The 18501-nt window shown below is 49.2% G+C and overlaps 1 protein-coding gene across 1 annotated transcript in view; it reads left to right on the top strand.

Moving 5' to 3' along the window:
• The window catches only part of Fstl4 (follistatin like 4), a 415999-nt gene that overhangs the window by 221538 nt on the left and 175960 nt on the right, over nt 1-18501 (top strand). The gene's annotated exons all lie outside the window — the stretch shown is intronic.

Genomic DNA, 18501 nt, shown 5'->3' with positions numbered 1-18501 from the left:
GCTCTGAACAAGACCAGGAAACCACCAAGACAGCCAAACATACAAATGGAGGAGACAGAGCCCAGAGAACTCACTCTGTGCTGGGCTCAGGTGGGAAGAAAAGGGCAAGGCAATAAGAGCCCCAGGGAGGGGCTCTGTTTCGTGTGCAGCACAGTGCACCATGGAGGTGCTCAGGGGCTTGCAAATACACGTGGGTGTGAAGGCTATGATGGTCTTCCCATGTTGGTGTGACTTCAGCACATATAGTAGATGCCTTGGCCTACAGAGATGCTTGTAAGCCTGAAGTAAAATGGCCGTGTGTGCACTAAGTGTTCTATGCCACAGAAGCAGAAACTGGCAGATGGACAGACCTACCTTGACTAGGGAACCTAGGGGACACAGGAGGTGGGAGAGCTGCTCCCGATCCTGTGAGAGCAAAGGTTTGCTTTGGATAGAGCAAGGAAGGTGGGAGGGGCATATGTCTGCAGTGTTGGCCACCAAGGGCTGCAGAACTACTTTGTGGTGATGAGCCGGGGCCTCACAGGCTCCCCGTGACTACCTCCAGCCGTAGGACACAAGCCTAGGTTGGGTAGTCACAGTCTTAGGTGAGGAGTACAGTTATGTGAGCCTCCACCCCCTCTGCCCCAAGCCACCAACACCCAAGTAACAAATAGGCGGTTCTGGGTTGGCTGTGGTGGAGGAGGCTCTGGGAAGATACACTTAAGCCTGTGACAGGAATAATCTCAGACACTTTCATGGCTGTGCTCATGACGCTAATGTTAAGGTGCTTCAAAATCATGAGGTGCATTATGCAAACGAGACCACAATAAGCTGAGGACAAATGCCTGGAAGCATCCTGCCCAGCTCATGCCCACCGCTTCCCCGGCAACCGAGCGCACTAAAACACTTGACCAGTTGCTCCAGCTTTATTGGGCGTGTTGAGTTTTATAGACTGATGTTCCGTCCTCTGGTTTCCAATATCCCCCAAATTGCGTCTTTCTGAAGGTTTTTTATTTCCTCATTGGAGTGTGCACAGCCTCCCTCACCATCGCTTATTCAAACAGCATTTCTCATTTCACACGAGGGAAAGGACGGCCACAAACCCTGCCGCGATGAGGGATGACAAGGGCAGCCTCCAGCAGGGCTCATGTTGATTGGATTTATGCACTGAATCTTCCTAATGCAGTGATGCGCCGGTTCTGTGAACCCCGACCCACGCAGAACTGGTCCCCTCCAGACTCCTCTTCAAGAGAGCAATGTCTGCACATATCCCTAAATACCAGGTTACATCTGGGCTCTGGTCTGTCTCCACTGTGTGACCCCGGGTGCCTCTCTGTACTTCTCTGGTCCATCCTCTCCTTCAGCTCTAGCATGGGTCTAATGGCCATCACTGTCTGCCCTGGCTATTCAAAGTCAGGGAAATACAAAAGATCATACGGCACGGGACCTGGCCCACTGCATCTGATAGGAATTGCCATTGCTTCTTCTCAGCTAATGTGGCCACAGACTTAAAGCATGGAGATGCCCAAAGGGAACACAGAGACAGGGACAGACAGGGACAAGTCTGCCTGGGAAGCTCTTGAGGGGACTTTCTGAGCCCAGATAACTTAATAGTGGCTAGAGACGGGTATGGGAGGTACCGAGTGCCAAGCGCTGATGTTGTCATGGCCTGCCTACCTAGAACCAGGACTTCTCTACCCTTGACCCTTAGGTCTGGACTTCTTGGAAAGTCCTCTAACACAGTTGTTTTCGACCTTCCCAATGCTGCGACCCTTCAATACAGTTCCTTGTGTTGTGGTGCCCCCCCCAACCATAAAAGTATTTCCTTGCTTCTCCATAACTGTAATTTTGCTACCGTTATAAATACTAATGTAAATACTTTTGGAGATAGAGGCTTGCCAAATGACAGGTTGAGAATCCCCGCTTTAAGACCTCATGCAAGCGTTGGCTCCAGTCATGGCAGGCAGGAAGGCCCAGTCTCCTCCTCTAACATTCCTCTAGGGTGTGTCTAGCAAACTAGAAGGACCCAGGCACCAATTAGCAAGGACTTACAGAGGTGGAGGACAGGTCACCCTGAGCAAGCAACTTCCCCCTCAGAGCCGTGGCTCCAATAGAAAGCCAGAGGCAGAGGCTTGAGGGGTGGTGGCTGAGGAGGGTGTGCAGGACCACGCCACCTGCTGTCTCCACCTCACAATGGCAGCAGTCTGTTTAATAGCAGCTTGATCTCCGTGGGTGACAGTCTGTCATTCATCCCAAACTTCCACGAAGTTATTAACACAGGAAATTTTGAAACACTTTTTTCCAGCAAAAATACAAATTCTAAAATCGTCTGTCTTCTGTTCTCCCAGCGAACATGTGATTCCACTCTCCAGGAGTGCACCTGTACCCAGAAGCCAATATATGGACTCTTGTAATGGGGCCAGGGTGTAGATCGAGTGGGAGAACTGTGGCAGATCACACTGGACCAAGGCACTGTGTCTACAGTCTTTCCCCTGCAGGGAAAGCTTCTGTCAAGGGCTGGCTGGTGACACACGGCCCTCTCCACACAGTGTGAGAGAAGAGTCAGAATTCTAAGCCCCCTGTTCATAAGAAAACTTCTGGTATCAATCAATCCCAGTTGCTATGGTGACAGAATTCAAAGTATCTTTTAGGGATCATTGGTCTGCATGAAAAAATCAGACTAAACTCAGGGTGGCTTCTCGAATTTGTGGCTTTAATCCCAGATCTCCTGGGCCAGAAGCTGGGCATCTCATATTCTGTCAGGAGCAAGGAGAAGTGGGGGAAAGGTTGTTTGTGTATGCTTTCCCTCAAGTACCACCAAGATAATGCACCCGAGATAGTGGACAGGACTCACAACCTGACTCCATGCAGAATTCATGTTGGAAGGCATCTTGCCACACACACGGTCCTCCTGCACACTGGTTTGCACTCTAGAAGTTAGTTTTCTGACTTGGTTTTAAAGCCATGCTCTCGCTCCTGTGAGCTTGCCTTCCAAGCAATCCCTCATCATGCTAGAGTCATGTTATTTGGCTGATCTGATGGCATAGTTCAGAAGGTTACCAAACAAACCTTGAAATTATGGAAGCACAGAAAGAAAAGGTGGTTCAAGTTTGTCTTCAGTGAACTCTTCAGCTTCTTCAGCCTGCTGTGTTTGCGGATGTTCTTTTAGATGGCTCAGCATCCAGAGGCCTGCAGCTGCGCTAGTGACATCCATGAAGAAAATTTCCACTTACATTTACCAAAAAAGGAGTAGGCCACACACTCACTAGGTTTTTCTATCCTTTTCCAAAGACTTACCCTTCTAAAATTCTATGCATGTGTGTATCTGGGTCTGCGGGTCATGCATGTGAGTGTGAACATGCTCAAAGAGGCCAGAGCAAGGTTTCAGATCCCATGGAGCTAGAGTTACAGGCACCTGGAAACCTCCACATGTGGGCACTGAGAACTAAAAAAAAGCAGCTAGTGCTCTTAACTTCAGCATCTCGCTCTAGCACCCTGGCTTTTTTTTTCTTTTTAATCTTTAGTGTTGGTGAACAGCCAGGAAAACTTAATTCTTTGTTCACACATTAATAAAGCAAATCTTGATGCCAGAGAACCCTCTTTTCCTACTCCCTCTCTTTTCATCTTTCTGTTTATATTATTATTATTACTATTGCTGTTACTTGCATCTTGGTGCCTTCAGAACTTACGTTAGGTTCCACACCTTCCCAGGGCCATTTCTATTCTTCTACAAGTCTCTCCTATCCTGCCAGGGCAAGTTACTCTCATCCCAGACTGTGCCAACCACACAAGACTCTACCTGCCACGATGTGTGAGATCTTCCTGCTGACTTGGTGACAGAGGGGTGTGGTTAAATTCTGCCAGATGAGCAGCCCCTCTAGCTCAGAAGCTCTCTAACAAGGAAAGACTTAGACCTGAAGAAACAAGGGGAGGTTCAGGATTCTGGGGCTCAGTGTATTTCTCTGCGTCCCAGGACTAGAACTCTGAGGTTGGCCTCATCTGTAAAGTGGCTATGATAACAGTACCTCTTTCCTGCCATGGGGTGGTGCGAGAACAAAATGGGCCACCACAACTGCTCTGACCAGACACTTCTAAGTGGTACTGAGGGCCTCAGCTGATTGTGATGTCATTGCAAACAGTGGGACACATTCAAGGGGCAGGTGCAAGCCATTATTCAATCCCCAGTCTCTTCTTACATGACTGTGATGGTCACTCTTGATCATCTGCTTGACTGGACTGAGAAATGAGACTGGTAAACTGTTTCAGTGAGCGCGTCTGTGGGACATTCTCCAGATTAGCCAGGCACGGTGGCACAAGTTGTCATCCCAGCACTGGGGCAACTGAGGCAGGAATGTCAAAAATTCAAAGTGTACCTGAACCACGTGGTGACGAGAGACAGAGACAGAGAGGAGAGAGACAGAGACAGAGACAGAGAGAGAAAGAGAGATTAGCCTGGGGTTGTGAAGGGTTGGGATTCTTACTGAATTAGTCATGAAACAGTAGCATTTTGAGGTATTACAGAAGCAGAAGAACCAGGTGATGGGATGTTTCCTACAGACTTCCCCCCCCCCCCGCCACATATCCCCTTCTCAGCTTCCCAGCAAACACAGGTAAAGAACCTTCCATACCAAACTTTCCCACTATTGTCACGTCTGCCCAAATGCATGAAGCCAAGTGACCATGACTAGGCCTTCCTTCTTTGAGATTGTCCTCTCAAGTACCCTTGAGTCCAGCTACACAAAACTACAGCGGCAATGCTGGACAAGAGTCAAAAGTTGAAGGCTGCTGGGTCTTCCTTTGAGTTAGAAGAGACGAGATGGGTCTTCCCTGTTTCTTTAGGAAGTGATAGAGTTTGACCTCCTTCAAATGGCTCCTTCTATAAAAGGAGATGAGTCACTGGAGTTTACTGATTAGCAAGAAGCAAGAGAACCTGCTGCCCAGCAAGGAAGCAGTTCCTGGAGTGTACAAAGTGGTTTGGGGGGGAATGCTAGTAGAATCAGAGAGAGAAATTCATCTGTCAGACCGGAAGGAGAGCAGGCGCTCATGAGCATGCTTGGCAGAGGAGACCAGGAGGTGGATAGAGGGGCTTCCAGATAGAAACAGTGGGGAAGGATTTCGAGGGGTGCAAAAAAGATTAAGTGTCTAAACTTTGGGTTCTGGGGAGGGGTGGGGCTTAGTTAGGGGCCAAGCAGAGCAGTGTGAACTCACCTGACTCCGTATGAGGGAGGCTGGGGGTGGGGGGGCAGCTGGAACGAAGGTCCGCTCCAGTCCTAGCATCCGTCACCTGACTCTGTATGAGGGGAGGGGGCAGCTGGAACGAAGGTCCGCTCCAGTCCTAGCATCTGTGCTCTCTCATCCTACAGCTTCTCTAGCCAGGGACACCAAGACCTCAAGGACAGAGAGGACTCTATGGACAGGGCACTTCCCACTCCATGGATCTGGCCAGCATCCATGCGGAAAACTAGAGATTGGCTGAACAGAAAATTAACCCACATCCCAGCATAGACATGCCTCCCCATCTCAACCCCCTTGGAGTGCATTTATCCCACTTGTAGAATCTGCTTCCAGAGTAGAGGAGAAAATGACTTCAAATGCATATGTTCTTTGAATATTTCCCCTTGGATTTCAGCAAGAAATGTCTTGGTAGGAGCCCCCTGCAAATTTGCAAGAACCCTATCAGTTCAGCATGTGTGGTGTGCTCTACAGAACAGCTGCATTCTGAATGAATTAATTACAATACAGTAATTAAAAATTGCTAATAAGTTATTGAGCTGAGAAAGTCTTGCACTGCATTGATTTCATGCACAGAAATGAGTCACGGCCTCCGAGCCTCCCCACCTCCGCCATTGTTCCCTGCTGTCTTTCAGGCACCCCTCATGCTTGTCTCTACACACTCCCCTTTCTGTCTAATGTCCTCAGTGTGTTGGCCACTGTCAGGTTCCCTCTCTAATCGTAAAGTCAAAAGGAAAGGTTTTGCATCCGGTCCCTCAGGAACCATGCAAGCTCTCTCTATCCCTTTCTGCCACAGCCATTGAATTACTTAAGGTCACCCACAGAAGGCCATGGCAATGGCTGAGGGTTTAAGAATATTCTTTGAACAGCCATGGGAAACTGAGTTTAGACTCCAGCAACCACGTTACACGCTCGGTGTGATCTTGAGATCCCCTGTAGCCCCAGTGCTTTGGGGACCTGAAGACCACTGGATGTTGTTGGCCACCAGCCTAGCCAATAAAAGCAAGCTCCAATTAAGGAGAGACCTTGTCCTAAAGGCATAAGGTAGAGAGAGATGGGTGGATACCCAATACCCTCCCTCCACTGACCTCTGTGCCTTGTTCTCATGCATACATATACCATACACACATAAATGCGTAAAGATCATCCACACAGACTAATAAATGGTAGATAAATACATGATGGATGATATGATTGATATGATATGATATGATATATGATATGCAGGACCAGGACTTTGCTGTGTGAACTCCAAGCTGCTAGCTAGCATGATAGGAAAAGTTCTGCAAAGCCCAGAATTCCCTCCGTGATAAGTTCTTACCAGTGCCTAGCTCCCTTCCATACTGATCGTCCTTACAAATGCAGATATCTGCTTTATTTTTCTCTGCCAAGCTCACTGGGGATGTTCTACTAATTTTTTTTTTTTTTTGCTTAATCCACACATTAGTGACTATTCAACATACAGCCTCTTTGAGGACCCAAAGATACAGAACAGGAACCCCTAGAAGACCTCTCAGCAAAGAGTAGATAGATCCGCTGGGCTGGATCCATCTGGTATTAAAGGTACAAGCCTTTAATCCCAGCACTTGGGAGGCAGAGACAGGTGGCTCTTTGAGTTCAAGGCCAGTCTGGTCTACAGAGAAAGTTCCAGGACATTCAGAACTACACAGAGAAACCCTCTCTTGAAAAATAAAACAGAAAACAGAAAAGATTAGATGGGTCCACAAGAAGGACCTTGCTCAAAAGCCTGTGGGTTCTCTGGGACAGGAGGGTGTTATACCTTGGATCTAGAAAGCCCCCACAGACTCATGGTTTACATCTTTGCTTCCCAGCTACTGGCACCATTTGAGGAGAAAAGCTTAAGAAGGAACTGTTAAGACACGGGACCCAGCCGGTAGAAATGGCTCACTAGAGGCAGACCTTGAAGATCATACCCAGCCCCTGGATCCTTGCTCTTGGTTTGCCAATGTGTGAACAACCTCCACCATATACTCCCATTGCCGTGAACTCTCTCCCCCAAAAAAGTCATGAGCCAAGGCAAAACTTCCTTCCCTAAGTTCTTCTTGTGTAATATTTTGTCATAGAAAGCCATCAAGGCATTGCAGAAAGAGGAAGAAGGAAGGAAGGGCGCAGTGAAGGGACAGACAGACATGGAGTCCCCCTCTTACAGCTGTCTCTCTAGGAGGCTGCTCCCTGGAAGGCCTGTGTGGAGAGAAAAGTGACCGGTTGCTCTAGAAGCTTAGGCTCTTCGGAGCCAAGCTGGCCCCACACCTGGGAGGCTTTAGATGATCACTCAAGTCAAATGTTAAATTACTAGAGCAAGAAGTAGTTGATTTGGGACTTCCTTAAGGCTCCCCCCCTACTGTGCCTTCAATTACCATCAAGGTCCCTGTGCAGCAGTCACTAAATGGTACTGCACATCCAGTCTCTGTGCTCGAGCAGTTCACCTAATTATGTGTGTGACAAGCTCAGCAGCTGTCAGAGCGGCCCCAACTCAGACGTGTTGACTCTGTCCCCGCTGCAGCGTGTGTCTGCTTGCTCAGATCCCAGGGCAGATGTCCTCCCGCTCCTGTGAATGTGTGCTCTTTTAGGTTTGCTGCTGTGCGCTAACTTGAGGAGCTGGAGGGCTCATGGGGGAGAGGGGACAGAAGTTGGGCAAGAGGCCTGGTGGCCAGACTGCTCCTGATTCCTGGTTCTTTTGCCCTTGCCTCTAGTCTCCAGGGGTGACAGACGTGCCCAACCCCTCTCTGCCTACTTTTCTGCTCAGGAAAGCAATGTTGAGGCCACCCGTCCTTCTCTAAAGAGAAGAAGAACACAGAACCACCTCCAGTAACTGAAATGAGTAAAGCCCCCTGCAGCGACCCAAGGAAGCACAGCTGGAGTCAGTCAGCAGGGGCCCTGGTCCAGTGAGCTCTCGCCTTGGGCCCCATGGATCAATGGTTCATTGTCAGGCAAAAACCGTCCCAGCTCCCAGGTGCCGTGGGAGAGCCAGGTCCAGGACAGAGAGTGTGTAGGTGTCACGGGAAAGAGTGCTCAGCTGCGCCTGCCCCTCTTAGGCATCACCTCTCCTCAGGAACCCTGCCTGCCCTCTGCTTTCTTCCCCAACTCCATTCTGCTCCGATGCAGCCCCACCCCTCAGTAATGGAGGCGACTGAGTGGGAATGGCTTTCAAAAGCCTCCTGCTAAATAAAAGGAGCAAAATCACTTTATCTGCAGGTAATTAAAGCAGCCAGTTGCAGTGAACTCTGTCCACTTCCTTTTACAGGCAGGCGTTTCTCTGCAGCCAGAGAGGAGCTCCCCCAGGAACCGCCAGTCACCCCCTTTGCCTCTCTTCCCAGGAGAACTTCCATTTCCTCTTCACTGCTTGCTCTCAGTCTACCCTCACTTCTTAAGATGGCTAAGATGGGGGCTGAATATCTGGGCCTCAGTGGTCCAGCAGGTGCTTCTGGGGTGTGGGCCAATGCCTCCTTTGCTCTTGCTCACCCTGCCTTATAAACTGGTACTCAAGAGTTCACATCACATATATTCTGTCTCTGTCTCTGTCTCTGTCTCTCTCTCTCTCTCTCTCTCTCTCTCTCTCTCTGTGTGTGTGTGTGTGTGTGTGTGTATCTGTCTGTCTGTCTGTGTGTGTCTGTCTCCCTCCCCCCTCTCTCTATGTGTCTCCCTCTCTCTCTCCCTCATCTCTTCCTCCCTCCTTCCCTTCCTCCCTTCCTTCCTCCCTCCCTTCCTCCCTCCCTCCCTCCCTTCCTTCCTTCCTTCCTTCCTTCCTCAGTTCTCTCCTTCCTCTCACATCCCTGTTTCTCAGATGCTGTATAGTTCACTCTAATACAGTGACGTGGTCCATATTTCCTTTGACACATAATAAACCTGAGGTCTTTGTTGAGGGCATTGGCAGAGATCTTCAAGTCTATGTAGGCCGTTTAACTCCACCTGACACAGTGATAACGCTCACACAGACCCAGGTTTCTTTGCCCCGACCCCCATAGCTTTCCTCGTGCTCTAAGAAACCCTAGAACAGGGGCCTCTAGGCTGTGACAACCTGATGGCAGGGACTTTCCTGATAGGGAGACGAGGGTCAAGAAGGAAAGGCCAAGAAAATGGTATCTTACAGGATCACAAAAGGAGAAATACTTTTTACCAAAGATGCCTCAAAGGGAAGCACAGGGCTGGGGCGGAGGCAGTGGCGGGAAGCGTCAAACACCCATCATCTTTCTTCGTGTAGATCGTGATCTCGCTGGTTTTCCTGTCTGCCCATAAGAGAAAGTTTCATCTCTTTTTCCTTAGTACCAATATTAATTTTAAAAAGAAAAAAATGCCCTGCAGACTTACCTGTAGGCCAGTCTGCTGGGAGCAGCTCCTCAGTTGAGGGTCTTTCTTCCCAGACTCTAGCTTATGTCTAGCTGACAGAAACCCAATCAGCCTAAAGAGTAAAAGGAAATCACAGGAGGGGAGAGCCCCTCACTTAAGCCAGTGCAAGGAAGAGCATGTTTGGGGCATTACCCCAAGAAACAAAAGCACATTTTGAACAGCAACTGGGTTCTACTGTCATTTAAAAAAAATGGATTCTGAGAAGAGACAAGAAATGGATTAGGAGTTGGTCTGGCCATTGTCTAAGTAAATTGAAGCTGGAGAACGGAAGGGAAGTATCTGGAGAATTGTAACCACAGTAGCAGAAGTTCCTTATACATTTAAGCTGAAAGGGTCCAGGCTAGCCACGAGCAGGGGAGGGTTATGTCTATTATCCATATCGGAAAACATGGAAAAAATATTCTTTCCAAAGAGAATGAGGAAGACATCCCCCTAAATACAATACATAGGAAATGAGAAAGAATCAAACTGAGACACAATGGGAGAGGATAAGAGAGGTGGAAAAGGAGATGGATGGTTTAACGCATTAGTCACTAGTAGCTGTAGTAAAGAGCCCGGAGCAAACCAGATGGACACAGGGAGAGAGAATGGAGAAACCTGGTGCTGTGTTCCAGGCTCTGGGTGGCCCTAGTAAACCTCCTTGCCAAGGGGTGATGCTGAAAGCCACACGTCCATGAAGAATGTCTGGAGATTCTAACTGATGAGATTCTAGTCTGAGTTCCGCACCCATCAGATGGTGATCACGTGTGGTCCTGACAATGGATGTGCAGATGAAGGAGGTTTCTGAGAACTTCCCACCTGTACAGTCCTGCCTGGGGGGAAAAAACAGAAGCAGGAATCTCCCAGAACTAAGATGAAATGCAGGGAATTTTTTGAATTTATGTATGTCTGTGTGTGAGTGCTTAGTCTGTATTTGCACCACATGGATGCAGTACCCATGGGGGTCAGAAGAGGGTGCTGAAGCCCCTAGTTCTTGAGTAGCTGTGAACCTGCTCAGTGTGGATGCTGAGAACCAAGCGTGGGTCATCAGCAAGAGCAGCAAGTGCTCTTAACCGCTGCCACCACCTGCCCCCGAGGATGCAACAAAGAGAAAGTGTGGTCCTCAAGACTTAAGGGGAGTATGTGGCTGCCAAAAAACGGGAAGCTGTCTAAATAATTGTCCCAAATGTAATTAACAAGAATTGCAAAGGGAAAATTTTGAAGTTAAGTGCACTTCATTCCTCTCTCTTGCTGTGCCAGTTAGTGTTTTGTCAACTTGAAACAAACCAGGGTCATCTGGAACAAGGGAGCCTCCGCCAGGAAAATGCCTTCGGCATATTGGTCTGTAGGTAAATTTAGGCGCGAGGCGTTGTCTGTATTAATGATTGATGTGGGAGGGCTCAGCCCTCTGTGAGAGGCTCCAGGAGCAGTGGACCTGGGTTTTTATAAGAACGCAGACTGAGAAAGCCAGGGGGAATAGACCAGTAAGCATCACTCCTTCATGTCCTCTGCTTCAATCCTTACCTCTGGGTTCCTGCTTTGACCTCTTGCCCTTGACGTCCCTTCATGACGGACTATAAACTGCAAGATGTAATAAACCCTTTCCTCCTCAAGCTGCATTTGGTCATGGTGTCTATCACAGCGATAGAAAACAAACTAAGACACTTGAGTAGGGGAATGTCAACACATTCTACACCATGTTTTCAGACAAGGTCTTGCTGTATAACCTGGGCTGGCCTCACATTCCCTCCTCCTGCCACAGCCTCTCAAGTGATGAGATCACTTGTTCGGGCCACCATACCAGGCCAGATCATATACATACATACTTCTTAACTAAGAACACTGGGTTGTGTACATAAGCCAAACGAGGCAGTTTTCCATTCCCTCTGTCCTGGTAGCCCAGAATAAACCAGTGCTGGCTTTAACAAGCATCCTTGATTATTCCCAGTTACTCACAGGAAACCCTACCTCCTTGCCTCTGGTGGTGTGTCCAGACAACACAGTTAGGCTTGGCCTCTGGCTGAGGTTTTCTCCACAAAGATCAGGCCTTCCGTCCTTCATCCCCTTTGTTCCCCAGGAATCGTGCTGAAGATGATGGTAAAGTGGAGGAGAAGCCTCGTGCTGACACACAAGCTCTGCTGACAACTGGATTAGATTCGAATCCCCTAGGAGACACACCTCTGCATGTGTCTACAGCACTGTTTCTAGAGGATTCAACTTGAGAGAGCAGCATCAATGCATGGGGTCCTAAGCCAAATAAAAAGGGGCAAAGAGAAGGCAAGAGGAATGCCAGGACGCCTCTCTTCTCCTCTCCTCTCCTCTCCTCTCCTCTCCTCTCCTCTCCTCTCCTCTCCTCTCCTCTCCTCTCCCGTCCCTTCCCTTCCTTTCCCCTCCCCTTCCCCTCCCCCTTCCTCTCCCTCCCTCCCCCCCTCTGTCCTTACTGACTGAGGGTGCAGTGTCTCATGCCCCCTACCATGCATTCCCCTCCAAGATAGTGTATATCCTCAACCTATAAACCAAAACAAGCCCCCCCCCCTTCCTGACTGTATTTCTCACAGAGAGAAAAGTAACTAACAAGAGTTGTGGTGTGTCTTCTTTAGGCCACAATATGCACTAAGCATATGACATAATGCCCATGAGGTGCAGTAACAAGTTGGATGACCAGCACTGTTGGCTGTAAAGTTAACCCGGAAACTACAGCTAATCACTGAGAGAAATGTGTGAGAGCCTCGCTTTGCTGGGGAGAGGGAGGCAAAGTATTGCACTGTTCAGAGTTGGAAGTGGAAGCTGAGCCCTCAAGACAGCGAAAACCAACATGAAACAAAACCGTGTGCAGAAGTAAAGAGGGGCCAATTCAGCGGGTGTCATCACGTCTTCCACACACTGAGTACCTGCCAGGCTCCCGACTGCTCACTAGTGGATGCTTTCCGGGCATCATCTCATGACCTTCTCCCCAAGTTGGCATTTGGCTGAGGAGCCGAAAGAAGTCAGACTGTGACCAGCTCTGTTTCTGAGCTGGCAGAAACACTGGGATGCCGTCTGTCCTATGCATCAGACAGAAGAGAGGACTGCCCTGCCCCTCAGGAGATGCACAAGATAAGTGACCAGGATGAACAGGTGGAAACCTCTCAGACAGATTCCCTAAGCAGTCATGGTGTTCCTCTGCCACCAAGCCAAAAACTTGGGGCTTGTCCAGCATGAACCTGAACATAGCCACCCCTGAAAGGGACAGGAAAGAAGTTTGGGCTCCCACGGACATTCAACGTGGCCATATCCAGTCTTCAAAATGGAACTAATCACATTCATTCTCTGGCCCCGAGTGGCTGTCTCCATGTGTCTGTCACCTCTACAGTGAGCACATTGCACAGAAAAGGGTCCCTACTGATGCCAAGCAGGACAGGCATGGGTGGGGTGAGCAGGTTTTGCCCCTCCAGGAAGATGGGCACCACCCATATTTCTTTGTGGCTTCTCTCTGGCTCTTTCTGCTTCGGTCCCCCTCATCCCTGCTAGCCTTCCCACACCTGCTAGGTTTTAATTGCAAGGTCTTGTTTAAGTGCCAGACTTGCCTCCATAAACGCTTCCCTGCCTGCCAGTTGTAAAGACACAAACTGCATTTTAAAAAGTTGCAAGGCCCTCTGGGCAAGAAACTGTGGTTCTAGAGAAGCCTTCAGAACAACAGGAATGGATGGGAAAGACAAGTCCAGCCCTGGCCAACATGGACTCCCTCCTGTGCCTCCAAAGCCCGGCTTCTAATGCACAGGAACCATTGACAGGAATTAGGAGCACACCTGACCATGCCCACCTGGAATACTGGGAAGAAATGTCTAGAAGAGAAGGTCCCACCAGGCTTTTTTGGGGTCCAGTCTGCAGGGACTTCACTGACTGATTAGAATTACCCAAATTTGTAGTGAATTATTGTTAGTTTTACGCTTGTTCCTTTTGTAAGAGACTAGACATTGGATAGTCATGGAGGGCAGGGTTCAGAGGCCTGATTTCAATGTCAGGTCCAGCATTAAACAATTCATTTCCTTCATTTAGTTTACTCTTCAGGATGAGGACTTCCATTGTGCCTACTTGGGAGATGGAGACACGAAGGGCACACTGGCCCTCTGGCAGGGGTACTCACATGTACCCCTGTGCTGCTTCAGAAGGGGTTCAGCCTACGTGTGATTCCTCACCCTCAGAGTGCTGGCTGGCTCTTTTTGTTCAAGGTGCTCCCCACCTTGGAAAACCCTGCCCTCCCGTACACAGGCATCCACAGGAGAGCAGAGAAGCAGTGGATCCCAGACATCCCCAGCAAGCCTGACAGGCGCTTTCTGCCAATAGCCTGCCCGCTGTAGTTCTTCCAAACAATAACCATTTGAAATTGCCATTAAACATTCAAACAAGGGGCTAGGGAAATGGCTCTCACATTGCTCCCACAGTTCCCAGCACCCATGTCAGGCAGCTCACAACCTCCTTTTAACTCTCCATCCAGGGGTATCTGATACCTCTGGTCTCCACAGTCACCTGCACACATGGGCACACTCCCACACACAAATACACACACACACATGCATGTAATTAAGACTTAAGTACAAAACACCCACAGTGTAAGATGCAAATCTCTAGGGAGAAAACTCAGAGGAAAATCAAAGTGGCAAGAATGACTGAGGGGAGCAGGCAAAGAGCGGAGGATGCCTCAGGTGCTAACACCTGCTTGCCCGGGGCTAGTGCAAGCAAGTGCATGCTCGGAGACACTGGGATTCCAGTCTTGAATCCCTGGTCTGAGAGACTGACATGAATGAAGGATAAGGAGCCACAGTGACTCCTGGAGGCCAGCAAGGAAGGCTAAACACAGCAGTGGTCAATTAACAAAGCAAATGTTTGAGGTGACCTCCTAGCAATGAGATGGCTCATGTCTCCCCTCAGGGCTCCCAAGGCCATCCATCAGACAAAGAGATACATGAATTAAGTTAATTGGAGAAAAACTCCTTCCAGGGAAGTGGCCACTGGCTTGGCTTTTAATGGGATAAAGGTTTTGATCTGACCAGAGTCTTTGCCTGACCCAAGAAAGGACACAGCCTTCAGAAAGGCTCTCCTCTTCGCCCGCTCCACCCTGCCCCGGCCTCTGACACTCTGTCTGGAAGTTTGTATCCCTGAGACTCTTAGAGCCAAAGGTCCGGGCATCTGTGACCCAGGAGATTAGGGTGCGAGAGCACTGCAAACACCTTCCAGAGGAGGTGCCACTCCCTTCCAGGTACCCAAATGGGTTCCACCTGTCTCAAACCCACCAGGTTCTGGTCTCTGCTGTAACTGTGGAGGAGTGTGATGGGGGCCATGGGGGAGGTGTATCCGGAAGATGTCCAAAGGACAGGGTTGGGCAATAGCAGCTGGGCTGGGTTCGCCATGGCCAATGGAGACATTTCATCGCATGCGAATAAAAGCCACTCAGACATGGAGGACCTGCTTCAGCCAAAGTAGGCACCAAAGAGCAAAGCCTATGGACTCTCCATCCTTCACTGAACCACCAGCCATCCTATGTTCTCACTCCCTTGTCTCCCCTCCCCCATTGCCTTCCTTCCAGCTTCAGTGAAGCTGATGACCAACAGGTTGTAGAACGTTGTACATGTGTCTGCCCTTTTCATCTCTCCAGCTCGTTCAACAGTTATTAAATACCTGGTAACAGGAGGTGACCAGTTGATTTACCCAGTGGACTCACATCCCCAGCTGGCGCAGTAATATGCCTCTGGCCCCCCACATTTATCTCACTGGGGCTTGGAGTGAGAATGACTGGGACAAACATAGAACCCATGGGATCTAATGATTGCTTGTCTCTCTGGGAGATTGCAACCAAACTGGTAACAGGACGCCCCTTGATCTAGGTGATGGGTGTGGGTCCCAGCTCTCTCCTGCCAGTTTACAGAGGTCCATGTAAAGGTGGAGGAACAAGGCTCCTAGAGGGGTCTGATGAGAAGAAGTGCTATTGGCTATAATACCACTGTCTGTGTTGACAATTATTCAAGTTTGGTTCCGTGGAGCTTGTGGGTTTCTTGCAGCTCAGATGCCAACGGGTCCAGTCACCAACAGGAGCGATACTGCCACTTGCTTCACACCTGGAACTTAAGGGGTTGTCTGGACCTCTTGATGCCTCTCATCCTTCACCTTAATAGTCCTCCTTGAGTGTGAAGGGATCAGCAGGCCTGGTGTGGGTATATTGAACCTAGGTGGCTATGCTATCAATCTTGATAGCCATGGGTGTGCTTAGCAGGATGGCATATGGTCCCTTCCATTTGGGTTCCAGTGACCCCAGGCAGTGTCTCTTAATGTAGACCCAATCCTCTGGTCAGACCTGTGGGGTCCAGGGGAAACACCAGATTCATAGAGGACCCTGAGCTTGAACCAAACTTCCTTGTGTGCTCACTGGACCCTTTGCTTAGCATCGAGGAGGTCTTGGTCATCCAATTCTACCAGAAAATCTGCCTGGGAGTTAGGAATGATGGGAGGTGGAGTGCCAAACTTGATTTCGAATGGGGTAAGCCCAATCTGGTGGGAGAATTCCAGATCTTATACAGGACAAAGGGAAGGAGAGCCACCCAGTCCATGCCAGTCTCCAAGGTCAATTTAGTTAGGGTAGCTTTCAGAGTTCTGTTCATCCTTTCTACTTGTCCTGAACTCAGGGGTCTGAGTGCACAATGCAACTTCCAATCACTCCCTAGGAAGGTGGCTAAACTTTGACCTGGGACACAAAATACCATCCATTGTCTGACCCTATCATATTTGGAAAGCCAGCATGTCTTCAAGTAACTTCTTCGCCACTACCTATGCCATTTCATATTTGGTGGGAGAAGCCTCTGTCCACCCTGGAAAAAGTATCTACAAATACTAGCAAATACCTGTAACCATAGTTCCATACTTACCAGGTTTTATCTCAGTGAAGTCTACTTCCCAGTAGGCTCCAGGTTTCTTTCCTGTGAGTCAAGACCCAGGGATTTCAGGCTTGGCAACAGTGTTGGTGAGCTGACAGGCTTTACAGTTGGTGACAATATAATCTTTTGTTGTACATCCTTGATTTTAGTTTTTGACTGTCTAAGCAAGTCCTGCATCCTCCTTGTTCCCATATGAGAGGATCAGTGAATCTTTTTGAGCAGTCTCTTTCCCAGCTGGTCAAGAGGGATAATTTTACTGTCTGCGGCTCTCCACTACCCATACTGGGTCATAGGGAGGGTCTTAATCCAGGCAAGATCTTCCTCAGTATACCCAGAGTTCTCAGGTAGATTTTCTACCTTTCTACCAGTACATGTGCAAAGACTACATTAGTCTGTAGTGCCTCCTGCCAGCTGGTTTTGACTGCCAGGTTGTTTCCCCTGGAGATGGGTCCACCAATCCCTCTCTGGTACCCTGGGCAATGGATGATGGCCAGGGCTGTGAGGAGGTCCAGGATTTCATCTTTATTTTTGATGGGTTTTCCTTCCACAGTTAACAGTTCCCTTTCTTTGTATATTGGCCCATATACATGCGCTATGGCAAAAGCATACCCGCTATCAGTGTAGATGTTAACCGTCCACCCTCGTTCCAGTTCTAGTAGCTTAGTTAGGGTTATCAGCTCTGCCTGTTTGGCAGAGATCCCAGTTGGCATTGACTCTGCCCATATTGCTTCCTCTTTGGTGGTGACTGCTGCTCTTGTATACCTTCTGCCAAATCCTGCATGAAGCTGCTGCCATCAGTATACCAGGTATCTTCTGCATTGGGCAATGGGCATCCCACAAGTCTGGTCTAATGCTGTGTGTCTGGTCCCAGATCCTGAAACAGTCATGCGATGGTGCCTTCAGGTCAGGGCAGCAGAGTAGCCGGGTTCAGAGCTGAGGGCACTGGAAGGTTATTCTGGCAGAGTCCAGCAACAAAGTCTGATAATGGGTCATCCTGGCATTGCTCAGCCACCAATCAGGGGTTGCTTGAGAACTCCCTCAAGTGCACAGTGGGGTGGTTATGGTAAGACTTTATCCCAAGATCAGCTTGTCAGCAGCCTTGACCAGTAGGGCCAAGGCTGCTATTATGTGAGGCAGGGTGGCATACAGTTGCCACAGGGCCCAGCTTCTTTGACAGGTAGGCTATGTACTGTTGCCAGGGGCCAACCCTTGGCTGTCCCTTCGTTTTTATCTACATATAGGTGCAATAGTTTGGTCACTTATGGAAGACCCAGTGCCAGGGCTGAGAGCAGGCTTTGTTTGAGTTTAGTGAAGGTCAACTGGTGGTCCTTATCCAGGTGAAATTCTGCCTTTCTTTGGGGGCCTCATATAAGGGCTTGGCCAGTTCTGCAAAGCCTGGAATCCACAGGCAACAGAAACCTGCGGAACCTAAGAACTCTCTCCCCTGCCTGGCAGTAGTGGGTATTGGGATCTTAAGTACTGTTTACTTCCATGCATCAGAGACCCACTGCTGCTCTTCTTTAAGATGTACCTCAGGTATTTTACCTGCTGCTTGAACATTTGGGCATTCTTGGCTGAAGCACAGTACCCTAGTACTCCCAGGGTTCTCAGCAGCCACTCAGCCCCAGTTAGGCAAGTTTCTAGGTCTGTGGCTGCAATCAGTAGGTCATCAACATACTGCAACAAACTGATATCTGGTTTCTGTGCCAGGTACCCACTCAGGTCCTCATGCAAAGCTTCATCAAAGATGGTGGGGGAGCTTTTTAATCCTTGTGGTAGTCTGGTCCATGTCAGCTGGCTGCTGATCCTGGTCTCTGGGTCATGCCATTCGAAGCTGAAGTACTGTTGACTCTTGGGGGCCATAGGCAGACTAAAAAAGGTATCTTTTAGGTCCAGGACAGTATACCATTGCTGGTCCAGGTGCATCGAGCTGAGTAGGGTATATGGGTTAGGCACTGTGGGGGTGTATGCCAATCACCCTGTTGTTGACCTCCAGCAAGTCCTGGATTGTTCTGTTATCATTGGTATGAGGCTT

Source organism: Arvicola amphibius, chromosome 4, assembly GCF_903992535.2.
Source record: "Arvicola amphibius chromosome 4, mArvAmp1.2, whole genome shotgun sequence".
NCBI lineage: Eukaryota > Metazoa > Chordata > Mammalia > Rodentia > Cricetidae > Arvicola > Arvicola amphibius.
Note: the sequence above shows the minus strand (reverse complement) of the source record. Positions and strands in the feature narration are given on the sequence as shown.